At 43.7% G+C, this 15740-nt stretch overlaps 1 pseudogene; it reads right to left on the reverse strand.

Annotated features, from left to right (window-relative positions):
• Positions 1 to 14469: 14469 nt before the first annotated feature.
• On the reverse strand, positions 14470 to 15375 carry LOC124095181 (ragulator complex protein LAMTOR1-like; annotated as a pseudogene).
• Positions 15376 to 15740: the final 365 nt, after the last annotated feature.

Raw genomic sequence — 15740 nt, forward strand, 5'->3', positions numbered from 1 at the left:
AAAGCCAGCCTCAACAACTTAGCCAGGCACTAAGCAACTCATTAAAATCCTGTCTCTAAATTACAATATGAAAAAAATGTGAACTCCCTATCTGTTGCCATGTGATGCCCTGCACCATCTCAGGAAACTGCCACTAAGAAGGCCATCACAAGATATGATTTTTCAACCTCATACCTCTAGAACTGTGAACCAAAATGAAACTCTTAACTTTATAAAGTTGCCGTCCTCTGGTATTTCCTCATAGTAATAAAAAAAATGTATTAACACATTAGGTGACTTGTCCAAGATCTTGTACTTAGCAAGAAATAGCGTTGGAATTTGAACCATAGTAATCTGGGTCCATAGTAATCTGGGTCTGGTGATGGTGCTATTGTCCTTGGTGCCAGCTTTGTGATAATGTTCAAGAATCCTAGTGTTGTCAAAGCCAGGGCTCAGGTTGAACTTATACCTTTGTTATTTTTAAACTTTTTGCTTTAGTTTGGATCCTAAAGTATCCCCCAAGGGCTGATGCGTTAAAGGTGTGGTCCCCAGGGTGGTGCTACTCTATTGGAAGGTATTGCAGCCTTTAAGAGATGGAGCATAGTAGGGAGCATTTGGGTCATTGGGGGTACACCCTTGAAGGGGACTTGGCACCCCTTTCTCCTCCTTACTTTCTTTTGCTTCCTGGCCATGAGGTAAGCAATTTTGTTCCAACATGAGCATGTGCTGCTACCTCACCATGCCAGCTGATCATGGAGTGGAACCGCCAAAACAATGAGCCAGAATAAACTCCTCTCTTTATACATTAATCATCTAAGGTATTTTGCTATAGTGATGGAAAGCTGACAAACTTACCCTTATTGAAGATGTTGTTCATTGTTGAGAACATATGTCCTTCAATTGTCCTTCCCATAATGGCTTACAAAAACATACTTCATGGGTTTCATTTTTTTTAACTGTTTTTTAGTTGTAGATGGACACAATACCTTTATTTTATTTATTTTTATTTTTATTTGGTGCTGGGGATCGAACCCAGTGCCTCATGCATGCTAGGCAAGCGCTCTACCACTGAGCCACAACCCCGGCCCCCTGGGTTTCATTTTAAAAACAGAATTTAGCAAATGCTACAACCGAATCATGTTGTAAACCTGTACTGTCATCCAACTATGTGGCAAAACTCCCCTATTGCATTATGTAGTCTGGTATTTGTTTCTTCAAATATTCAGCAACTGCTTTCTATGCATATGAGTAGTATTTTATGACAAAAAGTACATTTAAGTACATCCCCATGTTTTTCCACGGGTTATTTTGCCCAGTTTTATTACAGAATGTGGCTTCTAAACATTTATTTTTATTGTTTTTGTAAAAATGTTTAAGTGCTACAATATTGCATCACTTTAAAGATTGGTGGGAAAATGTTGACATTTTTTCTGTATATTCTCCATATTTTGTTTTTTAATGTCTTGCCTGAGGGGACATTCTCATTCTCTTAGATCTCACGGTACAACATACACTTAGGGAAAGACCATAATGAATGAAGTGGTTCTATATATTTGATTCACATAATCTTCCCAAGACTCTAATATATTTTTGGCTAATTTCTTTTCAGGTCTGATTATATTGTTGTTTTTACAGAATTATAATGAGCTCACTGGAAGTTGAAGAAGAATCCACTCTGCTATCATGTTCTCATCTCATGCTCTGCATTTTCTTTCCAGGAAAATTTTCAAGCCACCTATCCATTTTGTGAGGATTGTTAGTTAAAAGAATATATTCTGGCTGGCTGTAGTGGTGCATGATTATAATTCCAGCAGTTAGGGAGGTTGACAATGGAGGGTTGCAAGTTCAAAGCCAGCAGCAATTTAATGAAGCCCTATGCAACTTAGTGAGATCTTGTATCAAAATAAAAATAAAAGGGCTGGGAAATATGTCTCATGGTTATGTACCACTGGGTTCAATCCATAACGCCATAAAATAAAATAAAAATATTCTGAAAGTTCCTTTAGCCAGACACTAAGAAACTACAGTAAATTGAAATTTGCTAAAAGCAAACAAAATCATGCAGGTGTTCCTATGGAGTGCTCTGCCTCCCCTATCCAGGACCCCACAGGTACCACAGTGTTATGATTTGGATCTTTATTGTCTCCCCCAAATTCATGTGTTAGAAGCATGGTTCCTAATATAATAAATAAGATTCAGCATTCAGGTTTTAGGCAATGTTGGCTTTGACCTCATCAGTGGATTCATCCAGCAAATAGATTTAGCAGTTTAGCAAATGCCACAAATGAATCATGTTGGAAACCTGTAATTTCATCCAACTATGTGGCAAAATTAATCCACTTGCTGGATTAATCCACCCAGAGCCTAATGGATTACTGGATGGTAATTGAAGGGAGGTGGGGAATGACTGAAGGAAGTAGGTCACTAGGGCATGGCCTTAGGGATTCTATCTGTTCCTTCGCCTTTCCCCTCCCCAACCCCCCCACCTGCCACTGTCTAGCTCTGTCTCTCCTTTCCATTAGCCATGAGATGAACAGCTTTCTTTCACCACGCTCTTCTCTCATAATGTTCTGTCTCACTCAGGCCTAGAGTAATGGAGTCTATGGACTGAGACCTCTGAAACTGTGAGCTCAAAATAGACTTTTCATCCTCCACATTGTTTTTGTCAGGCATCTTGGTCACAGTGATGAAAAGCTGCCTAACACATTCAGGTACCTGAAGAGTGGTTGTAACCCCAGGGTGGACTCAGGTATTAGAATATTAATCAAGCTTAATTTATTTCTTATTTTTGGATAAAAATAAATAAGAAAGGAAATTATAATGTTTTCTTTCCTTACCCTTTGTATCATCTTGCATGTCCCTCACTTTGAGGACAATAAGGGAATACTTTGTAGTCATTAGAAATTATATTATGAGGTTGGGGGTATAGCTCAGTGGTAGTGCATATGCTTAGCATGAGCAAGGTCCTAAGTTCAATCTCAGAATTTTTTTAAAAAATGGTTTTTTTAATATTCATTTTTTAGATGTAGATGAACACAACACAATACCTTTATTTTTATGTGGTGCTGAGGATCAAACCTGGACCCTGCCCAGGCTAGGTGAGTGCTCTACCGCTGAGCCACAATCCCAGCACCCCAAAAAAATGTTTTATAGAAGATTATGTATAAGGACATGGGAAAATATTTACAATATACCAAGTGGGAAAATTTAATTTCAAAACTAGGAAATTCTATCTAAAAGAGATATACACATAGATATCATTTATTCATATAAATGGCAGGAAGCAAATAAAAATGTTTATCTAACAATACTCCATGTATATCATCACCTGTGCTAATCTAGCACACTGTTTGGTCCACTTTCTGTTTATATAACAAAATTCTTGAGGCTAGTTACTTTGAAAGTAAAACAAGTTTATTTTGCACACAATTCTGGAGGCTCACAGTCTAAAATCGGGCATCCTCATGGGTTCGGCTTCTGGTGAGGGCTTCATGATGATGGAATCACATTGATGGGAGAGCGTGCAGAAGAGACCATGTGGTGAGAGAAGAAGTCAAAGGAGCTCAGGGGTCAGGTTGTGCTTTTCAAAGAAATCATTCTTACAATAGCTAATGAGGTCTCTGCAATACTGGTAGTAATCCCTTCCAAAGGTGGTACCCCTCTCAGTGACCTTGGACCTCTGTGGGACATGCTCAAACCATGGCACATCCTTTTGGGTTAAGTGGGCGTGGGGTACACACACGGTCATGATTTGATTAGATAATCTCTGCCAATGGCCCTTGTGTTAAAGACTGAGTTGCCAGCCTGTGGCATTACTGGGAGGTGTGGAACCTTTAGAAGAAGGGCTAGTTGAGCAGATCCTAAAGGAGATATTGGCATCTGGCCCCTTCTCTCTATTTTACTTCCTGGCCACTGTGAAGTGACCAGTTTCCTTCATCAGGCTTTCTGCCATGATGTTCTTACTTGTCCACTACAGATCCAAATGAGGGGGTCAAGCAGCCACAGACTGAAACCATAAGCCAAAATAAACTTTTCCTCCTCATAAATTCATTTTGTCACAGAAACAGAAAGCTGACCAACAAATACACCATCCTAGAAAAGAGAGAATGCCTTCTACATTACCACATCTGCAGAAATGAACTTATCCGACTCAAGGATGGGTGAGGGAGCGGCCTCATATCAGGACTCAGCCTACACACAGCCTAGGTGAGCCATGGGCCATGTGAAAATTGGGTGGGTATCAGGAGCCAGCGAGGTAGGGGCTGGGACAGAAAGCACATGTCAGAAAGTAAACTTGAAGCTTCCAGCTGAGTCCAGTCCTGGGGCAGCCTTTCTCTTAGTCTGGTCTTAAGCAGCCACCTCTGTTATTATATATGTCCCTCCAAGGGACCATGTCAGTCCTGTCTCCTCACGTGTCAGAGGCTGTGGGTGGCGTTCTCAAGTCAGGAGAATGTAGCTCTTCATGTGCTGAACATACACGAAAGGATCTAGCATCTGGAAACACTCAGCCATTGGCCCGAGGCTGTGGGTCCAGGCTGCATGGGGTCTCTGATGCTGCTCAGCCCTCAGGTCCCTGTGGCCTTCATCTCTACACCTTCCCTTCTTTGAAGTGGGGATTTCTCTGGCCTCTTGCCAATGTTATCCAGTACACATGGCCTCTCTCTCTTTGGTCAGTTCTTATAAGGACTGATAGGAGCCCAGGGCAGATCCCTGAGGAGACCAGGACCATCGTCATCTGTGGTGATGGCCAGGCAGCATTCCACATCCCCTTCTCCGGCAGTCATCATAGTGAGGCTCAGTTTCCCAGACTGAGCCATGTCAGTGCCAAGGAGTTCAGGGAAGCCTATAAAAGGAGGGGACAAACTGGAAGCCCTGGATTGTCCAGCAGGCTCCCTGCCCTGGGCTTCCCTTCCCATTAGACATATGACTAAAAGGAAAGGCTTTGCTGGCACTGTTGCTACGACCAGCCCTGGTTTCTCTGAGTCTGTCTCCCCTTCCTAGATCAAAACCTTGAACCAAATAGATAATAAGATCTTATTATTTTTTATATTAGTTGCATGTATTGAGCCTCAGGTAAGACAATAGGCACTTCACACTCTCTCATAATCCTATCATCGATAGCTCCTCTGGGGTCAGTTCTTTTATCTTCATTTTACAGATGAGGTTCAGAGAGGTTTAACAATTGTTTGTCTGAGGTCTCATGCCCAGGAAGTGGAAAAGTTGGAACCTATCGAACCCAGCTGTGTCTGGGAGCAAATCCCGTGTTCCTGCCCACTTAGCAGGTAATTTTAGGGCTAGTTATGAACTCTTGTTCCAGGGTCCACTCTATCATCCACAGGGGAAAGTGTCAGACAAGTCTGTTGGCACTAGGCAGCCCATGGTGACCAGTAACTTCTAGCAGCAGGGGGCAGGTGAGCAGAGCCCCCTGGAGTACCTGCCTGCCTACATGTGGAATGTCCCAACACAACCCAGGTCTGAACAAGTGATTCAGGACTTCTCCAAGATGTGGTAAAGGACAGGGTAGATGGCACTGAGCTTTGAAAATAAAGGGGGAACTATGAGGCAGGGAAATAGGGAGTCAGGGCCTGGGCAGAAACATTCCTGAGCCCCTAAGTGTGCAATAAACTGTTGCAGCCAGTGCACCAGCTTCCTCAGCCCCCAGAGCACAGCAGGCAGGTGCTCCAGGGGGCTCTGCTCACCTCCCCCCTGCTGCTATAAGTTACTGGTCACCCTGTGGCTATGCGCTTCTGATGCACATGGGCATGTTTGAGCATGTGAAGATGGAGCTGTGCATGAGTGTGCACATGTGAGTGTGAGTGCATATTGTATTTTTGTGCACATGCATGTGTGTGTTGGGAAATAGATTCTCATCAGCCCGAGATGGGGATTGTGCTCTAGTTTGAGGCCCCAAAGGCCAAACATGTGCTCTGTACTCTTGCCAGCTCTGGGGCCTCTGGCTAAAGTAGCTTATTTTATGGATGAGCAGGAAAGCCCCACGCAAATTTAAGAGGCCACCTGGAGAGTTGATTATGATTTTTAAGAGCTAATGCTGCCACCCACGACTCACTGTTTATGAATGGCCTTTGCTCACCATTACTATCATAAACTGTGTGTAAGACACTGTATATTCATGGGCCACCCAAAGCACTTGGTGGGCAGGGGACAGTCAGCACTAATCAAGGTGCTGGGAGGGGACAGGGCCCCACGCTGCTGCTGGATAGATGAGAGCTGAGACCAAACAAAGGCAGAGAAGGCAGCTGCTCCTGCACGCAGCTGTGCAGCGGCCTATTGAAGGTGACAGATCCCGTTAAGTTATGCAGCCAGGCGCACACAGAGGAGGCATGCCCCTGTAAATCAACAACAGGCTCACATCTTTGAGAAGGCTCCTGCAAGCCTGGGGATCCAAACATGCCTATGGCTGAGTAAAGAGGGGGGAAAGAAGGAAGAAAGGGGTCTGTAGCTATCCTGCAAGAAAACATTGTTGGCAAGGCTCCATGTCTCAGGCTTGGGTCAGGACCCACAGGGATCCCCCCAATCTCCTCTCTAGACCCCCAGGATGTCTCTGTGGGCCCAACAGTGGAGTGGATGGTCTCAAAGGGTGCTTGGCTACCCCACCCTCCAGAAGAGATTGCTTCTGCTTTTGACAGCCTCAGCAAAAAGATACGTCTTGCTGAGACCCACAATGGACTCATCTGTAAAATGGGGATACAGAGTGAGTCCCTTCCATCCTTCCTTCTCATCCATTTCTCCGATTCCAAAATAGTACTGAGTTAAGGTGAGTTTCCTGCCTGGCTGGCAGATGGAAGGACAGTGGTCCCACCACTTTGGAGCAGGGAGAGAGTTCAACAGACATCGAGGCCCCTCCCTCAGGCTGCAGATGGGAAGGCTGAGTTTCAGAAAAGTCATTTGCCTAAGGTTCATGATGAAGGTTCATGGTCTCTTAGTGACCAGCCTAATGCTGGTCACGAGTGCTGCAAGTGAACAGGTGACATCTCTGTTTTGTGGCTGCAAAGTTTCTGAAATGTGACTTGCTCTCTAAAAACGATGATACTAAAATAAAACCTAACAGGTTCCCAGCTTAAAACAATCATGTTTGGTGAAAAAAAAATAATAAAGCCTTCAGCTTCAACTCTCTCATTTTGCTTCGGTGTCCCCACCCCCCGCCCCCATCACCTACTGCAGACAAAAGCAGGAATTAATCACTATTATTCACAGAGCAGCTCCCTTCCTGCAGGCATCAGCATCCCGTGGCACTGACTCCCAGTGCTGTGGAAACAAAGCTGAGGGGAGTGGAGGCCCAGGAAGGAGATAAAGAGGTGACCAGGGAGAAGGGCTTGAGCCTGTGAAGCAGCGCTGCCTCTCAGTAGCCCAGTGTCCACCTTGTCTTGTTTGCAATACTTGCAATGCTGTGCAAATTCATGAAAATCCCATACACTGAGAGCTCTCTGCTTCCTTAAGGTAAAAATCCTTTTGGTGTTTGGAAAGGCAAAATCTGTTTTGACCATAAATAAAGATCTTTTGGAAACTCATGGCAATGCCTGACATCTGTGAGAAAGTACTAATGTCACTGAACTGGGCATTTAAAAATGGCTAAAATGGTCATTTTTTATTATGTATTTTTCAAACCACATTTTTTAATGAAGGAGAAAAAAATTAAGGGGAATAAAGAAAAATATTGTGCAATTGTTTCCGGAGCTCGACTCTGGAGGGACGACACAAGGCCTACGACATTCACAGGCGGGTAGGAGAAACACCCAGCTCAGAGTCCAGCATCCTGAGTCGGCAGCACCGATCAGCAATGAGAGCCTCACAGCAGTTTGGGGCACCTTGTTCCCTCCTTCACCCTCATCCTCAGATACCAGGGCAGATGCTCAGCCTCTACAAGACCATAGTCAAAGCTCAGCTGAGCTCAGAGCTTGCAGACCACACTGTGTTCATCCCGGGTCTCACGGAAGGAGGAAAGGGTTCTCAGGAGCTGTGTTTCATGGCCACAACCCGCACAAGGAAGAGTATAAACAGCCATCAAAGGGAACACATGCAGCAGATGTTTAAAGAGCGCTCCGTTCTAGGCCTACACACACCATGTGCTGGCGGATCCCCTGGGAGGTGCACAGAAGCATTGCCCATGTGGTCACGGGGCCCACCCACGTGTTCCAGGAGCTCACAGAGGGACACTGTCTCAGAAAGGATCAGGTGTGAGCTACTATAATGAATACCTGAGATAATAAACTTTTAAAGAAAAGAGAATTGCTGTGTCTCACTTTTAGAGGTTTTGGTCCTTGATCAGATGGCCCTATTACTTTGGGCCTGTGTCAAGGCAGAAAATCATGAAGGAGAATGTGGTGGAATAAATCACTCATCTCATGGTCAGGGAGTAAGAGAGGAGGTGCGGCGGGGGGGGGGGGGGGGGGGGGAATGTGGCCAGGAGGCCAGGAGGATTCTAGTAGTTCCATGGTAGAGGCCAAAATTTTAACTTATGGACTTTGGGGGACACGTATGATCTAAACTATAGCAAGGACTCATGATGGACCTGAAACATAAAGTATATGTCCAAAAAAAAAAGTGACTTCAAAAAAAAAAATATATATATATATATATAATTTTTTCCTCAAAAGATTAATCACAGATGACCATATGACCTGGCAATTCTAATACTTGGTATACACATTCACACACACACACAATCAATGTCAGGGACTCAAATGTAGTTGTACACCAAAGCTATTAATAGCATTATTCACAGTAGCCAAAAGTCAGAAACAGTCTGAATGTCTATTGACAGAAATGAATAAACAAAGCATGGTATCTGCATAGAATGAGATATTATTTAGCCATAAAATGGAATGAAGCTTTGAAATTTGCTACATCATGATGAACCTTGGAAACATTAATGCTAGGTGAAAAAGTAAGTCAGATACAAAAGAAAAAACACTGTCAAATTCTACTTAAAGAGGTAACTAGAGTAATCAAATTCATTGAGATGGAGAGTAGTTAGACGGAAAGTAGGTGACTAAGGGCTGGTAGAGAGGAGAGTGGGGAGTTAGTGTTGAATGGGTACAGAGTGGACAGTGGTGATGGTGAATGCACTTACTGCTGCTGAATTGTAACACTTAAAAACGTTGAAAGAGCCAGGGGGCAGTGGCACACACTTGTGATCCCAGCTACTCAGAAGGCTAAGGCAGGAGAACTGAGAATTGAGAGTCCAGACTGGGCAAGCTAGTAGAACCCTACCTCAAAATAAAAAATAAAAAGGGCTGGGGGGTGGGTGGCTCAATGGTAGAGCACCCCTGGATTAAATCCTCGGTACTGCCAAAAAAATTTTAAAAAGTCGATGTGGTAACATTTGTGTTCTATATATTTTATCACACTAAAAGGAATCTTTATGTATTTAATTTCTTGGGAGGAAAAAAGTATCAGTTGTGCCCATTTCCTCACTCCCAGGTTAATAAGAATTCATAGGCCGAGAGAGAAGCAGAAAGGTGAAATTTTAATTCCTGCAGTTGCATGCCAGGTTTTCAGACGAAGCTGTGTCTAAAAAGAGATAAACCTGGATAGACTAGAAACAAGGTCCTACATGACAAGTTGACCAGAGAGTAACTATCAGGTCAGAGTCTAAGCAGAAGTGGGAGGGAACCCAGAAACAGAACAGAACATCCAAACACCAGAGCTGCTTTTACCCTAAGAGCTGTTGCTAAGAGGGAAAACTGGAATTTAGGTTTAATAGACTTTTGGACAAGAAAACAGAGACCAATATGTGGAGACCAGCCCAGATTAGGGAACCTCACAAGAGACCCTCCACAGATTAGGACCACACTGTCAGCGTTTGGATGAGTCATAATTAAAGCCATTCTCCCCACGTGGACACACATCCAGAGGTCACACAGATTGTCTTGGTAACTTGCAAGGAAGGGGTAACCGGAAGGGAACAACATGTGCTTGGCCATGTGCCCCATAATGGATTTGCAACCTAGATTCACAGTGAAACTCAAGCCAAGAATCTTGTAAGGTGGCCCTAGGCTGGCTCAGCCCACTTGGCAAGCACAGGGCCAATGAAAACTAGCTACTGCCACTACCATCCGTACCACCTCTGCCATCACCCCCGCCCCCCCAAATTCACCACTTTGCCTCCTCTGTGACCTCCAACCTTTTGGGTTTCTGTGCATTTCCTGGAAACAGCCTTGTCTCCTGCCCCTGGGCCTCTCTCGTGGGGCTATGCACTCTCTTTGAGACCAGCCACTCATCCTCCTTCCCTCCCTCTTGATCTCAGTTCCAGGGGCACCCTTCTCAGGAGAAGCGTTGCTCTGACCCCAAGTCTTAACCATGTCCCTTTGTAAATAAATTTTTAGACAACTATGTTCCTTGCTTTCAGAGTGATTGAATCAGTTTTGAATTATACATAAAAAGCGGAATTATTTGATTATTATCTCTGTTCTCTAGACTACAGACCCTCTAATAGATGGAAATATTATATAGTAATACTCACCATAAATTCCAGTGTCTAACACATTGGAAGCACTCAAAATTGTGTGTCAATGGATGTGCCGCAGGGGCCTGAAAGACAGGGTATACCAACTTTGGCACTTATCAAGTGCACTTCGCCCGGCACTTGAGCTTTCGAAAACTTACTGTTTTAGTCAGCTTCTTGTCACTGTGACCAAAATACCTGACAAGAACAATATAGAGGGGAAAGAGTTTATTTGGGGCCTCTCCATTGTTCTGGGCCCAAGGTAATGGAGAACACTGTGGTGACGGACAGCAGCTCAGGACATGGCAACTAGGAAGCAGGGAGAGAGATCCTCTCACCAAAGACAGAAGACAAACACCATCCAGTGACCTACCTTCCTCTTGCCGTACCCTGCCTATAGTTAACACCCAGTTAACCCATATCAGTGGATGAGTCCACTGGCTAGGTTACACCTCTGAAATCTAATCGTTTCACCTCTGAAAATTCCTGCATCATCTCACACATGAGCTGCTGGGGGACCCCTCATTTCTAAACTATAACAGTTACTCCTTTGTGTAATAAAATGATACGACCTCCCCCAACTGCTTCCCAGGATTCTTATAAGGATCAAATGAAACCCAAGCTATGAAAAATGTAAGGAATTTTATTATAGGATTGTAGCTAGAGCAATATAAACTTTTCTACATGACTAAGTTTTATTGGGTACTTATTGTAAACCAGGCACTAAGCAAAGTGCTTTGCTTACATTTTCTCATTTAATTCTTATTTTAAAAACTGTAAAGTTTTTTTTTTCTTCTGTATGCTACATATAAAGAAACCAAAGTTCTGAAAGATCAAGAAATTTGCTTCAACTCTAGTTAAGAAATCTGGGAGCTGCACAGATCTCTCCCATCCCAGAGCCCAGACACTCTGAACTCTCTGAGTCTGCATGCCCCTAGGATTCCATTTCACCCAGAACTTCTTTGAAGCAGCCATATCCACCCTGGAGATGATCATCTTGTTGGCAAGGAGTCAAGTGGGGAACATCAAAGTTTCTCTGCTATCTATGTCCTTCCCAAACTTACTAGAACAAATTCAGAGTCCCTCAGTGCATAGCTTTCCATAAAACAAAGACAGTTTGGCAAGAACTGGATTTGGCAGAGAAAGCCAGTTCTGCAAAGCATCCTGTGTTAGTCAGTTTGTGTTAGTATGACAAAATACCTGACATCATAACTTTATAAAGAGAAAATATATATTTAACTCAAAGTTTGGGAAGTTTTTAGTCCAAGATACATTGGTCCCATGTGTTTGGGCTCTGGTGAGGGCAGATGGTGGCACATTATGGCAGAAGCAAGTGTTTGAGAGGTCACATCTCCAGCCAGAACAGAGAGAGACTGAGATCCCACAATCCCTTTCAAGGACACACCCCAATGACCTAAGGACCTCCCACAAAGCCCCACCTCTCAAAGGTCTTATTGCTTCCCGATAGTGACACTCTGCACATCAAGCCTTTAATTTAATGAACTTTTTTGCGGAGTCATCCAAATTAAACAATTAAATGATATCCAAACCACAGCACATCCTAACCCCTGCCATCTCACAAATTCTCCTGTGACTTTGGTGACAGCACCTCTTGGCCCATCTTGCCCATGATCTGCTTCAGTTCATGTTGGCTTCATTCTTGCCTTCCACTCAAGGGCACAGAGGAGCAGTTCTTGAGTGTGTAAAGATCATGCAAGGAGAGGCTATTACTAAAGAAAGTTCTTTTTCAATTAGCAAAACGTTTACAAATTTTCTTTCAACTTGTTATTGTTTGGATCCAAAATGTCCCCAAAGTCCAGTGTGTTAAAGGCTTGGTTTCCAAGGTGCTGCTGTTGGAAGGTGGCGAAACCTTTAAGAAGTGGAGCCTAGTGGGAGGAAGTTAGGTCATCAGCCATAAGCCCTGGAATGAAATTGTGGGACCTCACCTCCTCTTTCTCTTTGCCTGCAGCCATAAGGTGAATGGCTTGCTCTACCATAGGCTTCCTACCATGATGTACTGTCTCCTCACAGGCCCCAAAGCAATGAGTCCATTCAACCACGGACTGAAATCCCCCAAATTGTGAATCAAAATAAAACTTCCCTATTTATAAGTTGATGATCTTGAGTTTTTTGTTATAATAACAGAAAGCTAACATGCAACCTTAGGACAAAACCCAGTTTTAATTTTTTTTCCCATTGCCTCCACACCCAAAAGAACTATGACCTTGATTTTTTAATAGAATTATACTTCAGGTATTATGGAGTTGATTTATGGTTTCTATTTTGTCTTTTGGAAGACCTTCATGTATTTGTGAAAAAAAAAATGGTTTTCAATTTCAGTTACCCAAGGAACAGAAGAAGCTTCTTGTGTTTGGTGCCTAGCCTAGTGATATATGCAGGTGTGTCTTTAGAAATCCTTTGAATAATAAAGAAAACAGTGACAATTAGAAGGGTTTTCACTATTGCTTTCTTGTACCCTAAGATTAATCATTAATTTTCAATAAGAAAACATCAAAGTGAAAGAGCTTGATGATTATTTTTTTTGAACATCTGTCCAGGTTGTGCATGGGTAACTTTTATTTTGAATATATACATACTAAGTTTCCTTCTGCAAAGAGGCATTTCCAGCTACTGTTGTAAGCTCTGAGAAATTAAAACAGGCACACAACCATCTCTGTATTTGCGCCAAAGATAATGAACAGAGCAGACAAATCAATCTGACAGGTAATTTACCATTACAGCTTGAATTTCATCAGTCTAGCCACAGTGCATTATGAATTGGGAAAATTAGACAAGTCAAGGAGATGATGGTATCAGTGTTTAATGTTTATTTTTCGTTACCTGGAAGCATAATTATTCTCAATACAACATTTCCATTCTTTAAGAGAAAAACTTTAAGCAGTTCAGCTAATAAAAAAGTACTATTAAAGTTTCAAACAGGGAGCTCCAGGTGTAGCTCTGGGTTCCATCCATAGCACCCCCACCTATCCCCAAAAAATGTTTCAAACAGGCCCAGCAATTTGAAGGAGACCATGTGCCTTTTATTGATGATGAGTGTGGTATTAGAAAATCATGCAGATTTACCAACACATTTAGGAGAAATGAAGGGAAACACGGTGTTCTCTATGCAAACAACCTTGATATTCACTCAATGAAAGATGTTTCCCTCCTTCCTTTCAAATGTTGTGCAAATTGTAGTCATTTTAAACTAAGTTGACAGTTCTGTGTTATCCCAACCCAAAATCCAAAGTTGTTGAAAATCTAATGTCAATATGGAATGTGTTAAGAAACGTCACACGTACTCTGATGTCCCAAACCCAGGTATAAATGCACCCAAAGATGACTGAAAGAAATTTTAATAGATCCTGCTGCCTGCCAGACTTTTCAGCAATTGAGTTTTTGAACCCAGCCAAGTTGTTAGCGATAAGCCTCAGATAGAATTTTTTTTTCCATATGGGGAAACTTTTCCTCCCAATAAAAGAGTAAGGAAGTACTTACTCTGAAAAGATTTTAGATTTCTTACGCTTCAAATGTGACTTAAATGTTCCTGATTTTACCATCAAATCCTTTTTAACCAGCTACCAACCAAGTCATCTTCAGTTTTAAGATGGTGTTTTCTTAGAAGTGAAAAGATGATACTTGAAACACCACCAATAATACTAGCCGCCGGGTGTGGTAGTGCATGCCTGTAATCCAGCAACTCAGGAGGCTCAGGTAGGAGGATCACAAGTTCAAGGCCAGCCTCAGAAACTTAGAGAGGCCCTAAGCAATTTAGTGAGACCATATCTCAAACTAAAAAACTAAAAAGGCCCAGTTGTGGCTCAGTGGTTAAGTGCCCCTGGATTCAATTCCCAGTACAAAAAAAAAAAAAAAAAATCAGGGGCTGGGGTTATGGCTCAGTGGTAGAGCACTCACCTTGCATGTGCAAGGCCCTGGGTTCAATCCTCAGCACCACATAAAAATAAATAAAAGTTATTGTGTACAACTACAAAAAAATTAATATATATATTTTTTGCTGGAAATACAAAGTCAATTCATTCAAATTCAAGCTCATCCAGATCCTGGGCACAAACCCTAGTGAGGTGCATGGGAGCACCAAGTCAGAGAAAGGGGGACAGGAGTGAATCTGAGGCCAAGAGAAAGGGTGGGAAGGACCTCCCCCTAGGTCCCTTGGTGTTCACTCCCACAGTGGTATCTCCACCTTCCAATGACTGTGAAGACCTTCCAGTCCCTGTCCTCTTGGCGTCCACCCCAGCCAGGGCTTTGAAGGCCAGTCCTGAATGGTTCTACCCTCCCTTGCTCCATCCTCATTTGCTCAGGCTTCTAGCCTCGCTCTTCTCCTCCACGTTCTTCTCAGTGATAAGTAGCAGGTTAGGGTACTGTATAAGCCACAGTGAGGCTGGGGGCCGTGGGAGGTGGGATGGAGACAGGTGAAGAGAGGAGAAGAGCTGTCCAAAGACCCCTCTCTTCATGGGATCCCAAACTGTACAACCAGCTCCTCTTTTGCGTCCACACGGATCTGAGAAAGTGCACTGTAGGCATAAGCAGCTATCCTGGAGACCTGCTGCAAGTCAGAGAAGGGGATAGGCTCGCTGGCCAGCACTTGGTGGGGCTGGCTGGTAAGAGACGGCAGCGGTGGCAGCTTCTTCCAATGGGTCAGGCTGCTGCTCAGCACAGCCAAGCGTGTGCTGTACTGCCTTGCTGTACTCATGCTGCTCCATGCCCTGGGAGTCTGCAGCAGACACATCGATGATGTTGCTAGCTGTTTTTGCGAGGATGGAAGAGATCAGGGCCTGCTCATCTGTGCGAGCAGAAGGCAGGCTGTGGTAGTTGGGCTCAGCTCCATTGAGGGCTTTGGTTGGGGGGCTACTAGGGTCCAATAGCAGCTTCCGCTCCTCTCGGTCCTGGTCTGAATCCTCCCAGCACCCCATGGCCGGGGTCGCGCCGGGCGCTCAGGCCGCGCGGAGGAGGGACGGCGTCAGTCAAGAGCCCTTCCGGTCACTATATATATTTTTAAAAATCACCACTAATGCTAAAAGGGAAAGGTGTTGCCATGGTGGTTTGGAAAAGTATATTTTACAGGCTCAGGTATTAAAGGATTAATCCCTAGGATGACCCGATTAAAAGGTGTCAGAAAACCCTAAGATGTGGGGCCTAGGGGGAGTCTTAGATATCTTGGCATTTGGATATGCAGTGCATTTCCCCAAAACTCCTGTGTGAATGCAGGGCTATTCAGAGGCAAAATAATTGAATTGTGAGAGCTGTAACCTAATCAGTCCCTCCTAGTTTGAATGAA

This window comes from Marmota monax, unplaced genomic scaffold (genome assembly GCF_021218885.2).
Source record: "Marmota monax isolate L192 unplaced genomic scaffold, Marmota_monax_Labrador192_F-V1.1 WCK01_AAM20220418_F8-fsc00066, whole genome shotgun sequence".
In the NCBI taxonomy this organism is placed as follows: Eukaryota; Metazoa; Chordata; class Mammalia; order Rodentia; family Sciuridae; genus Marmota; species Marmota monax.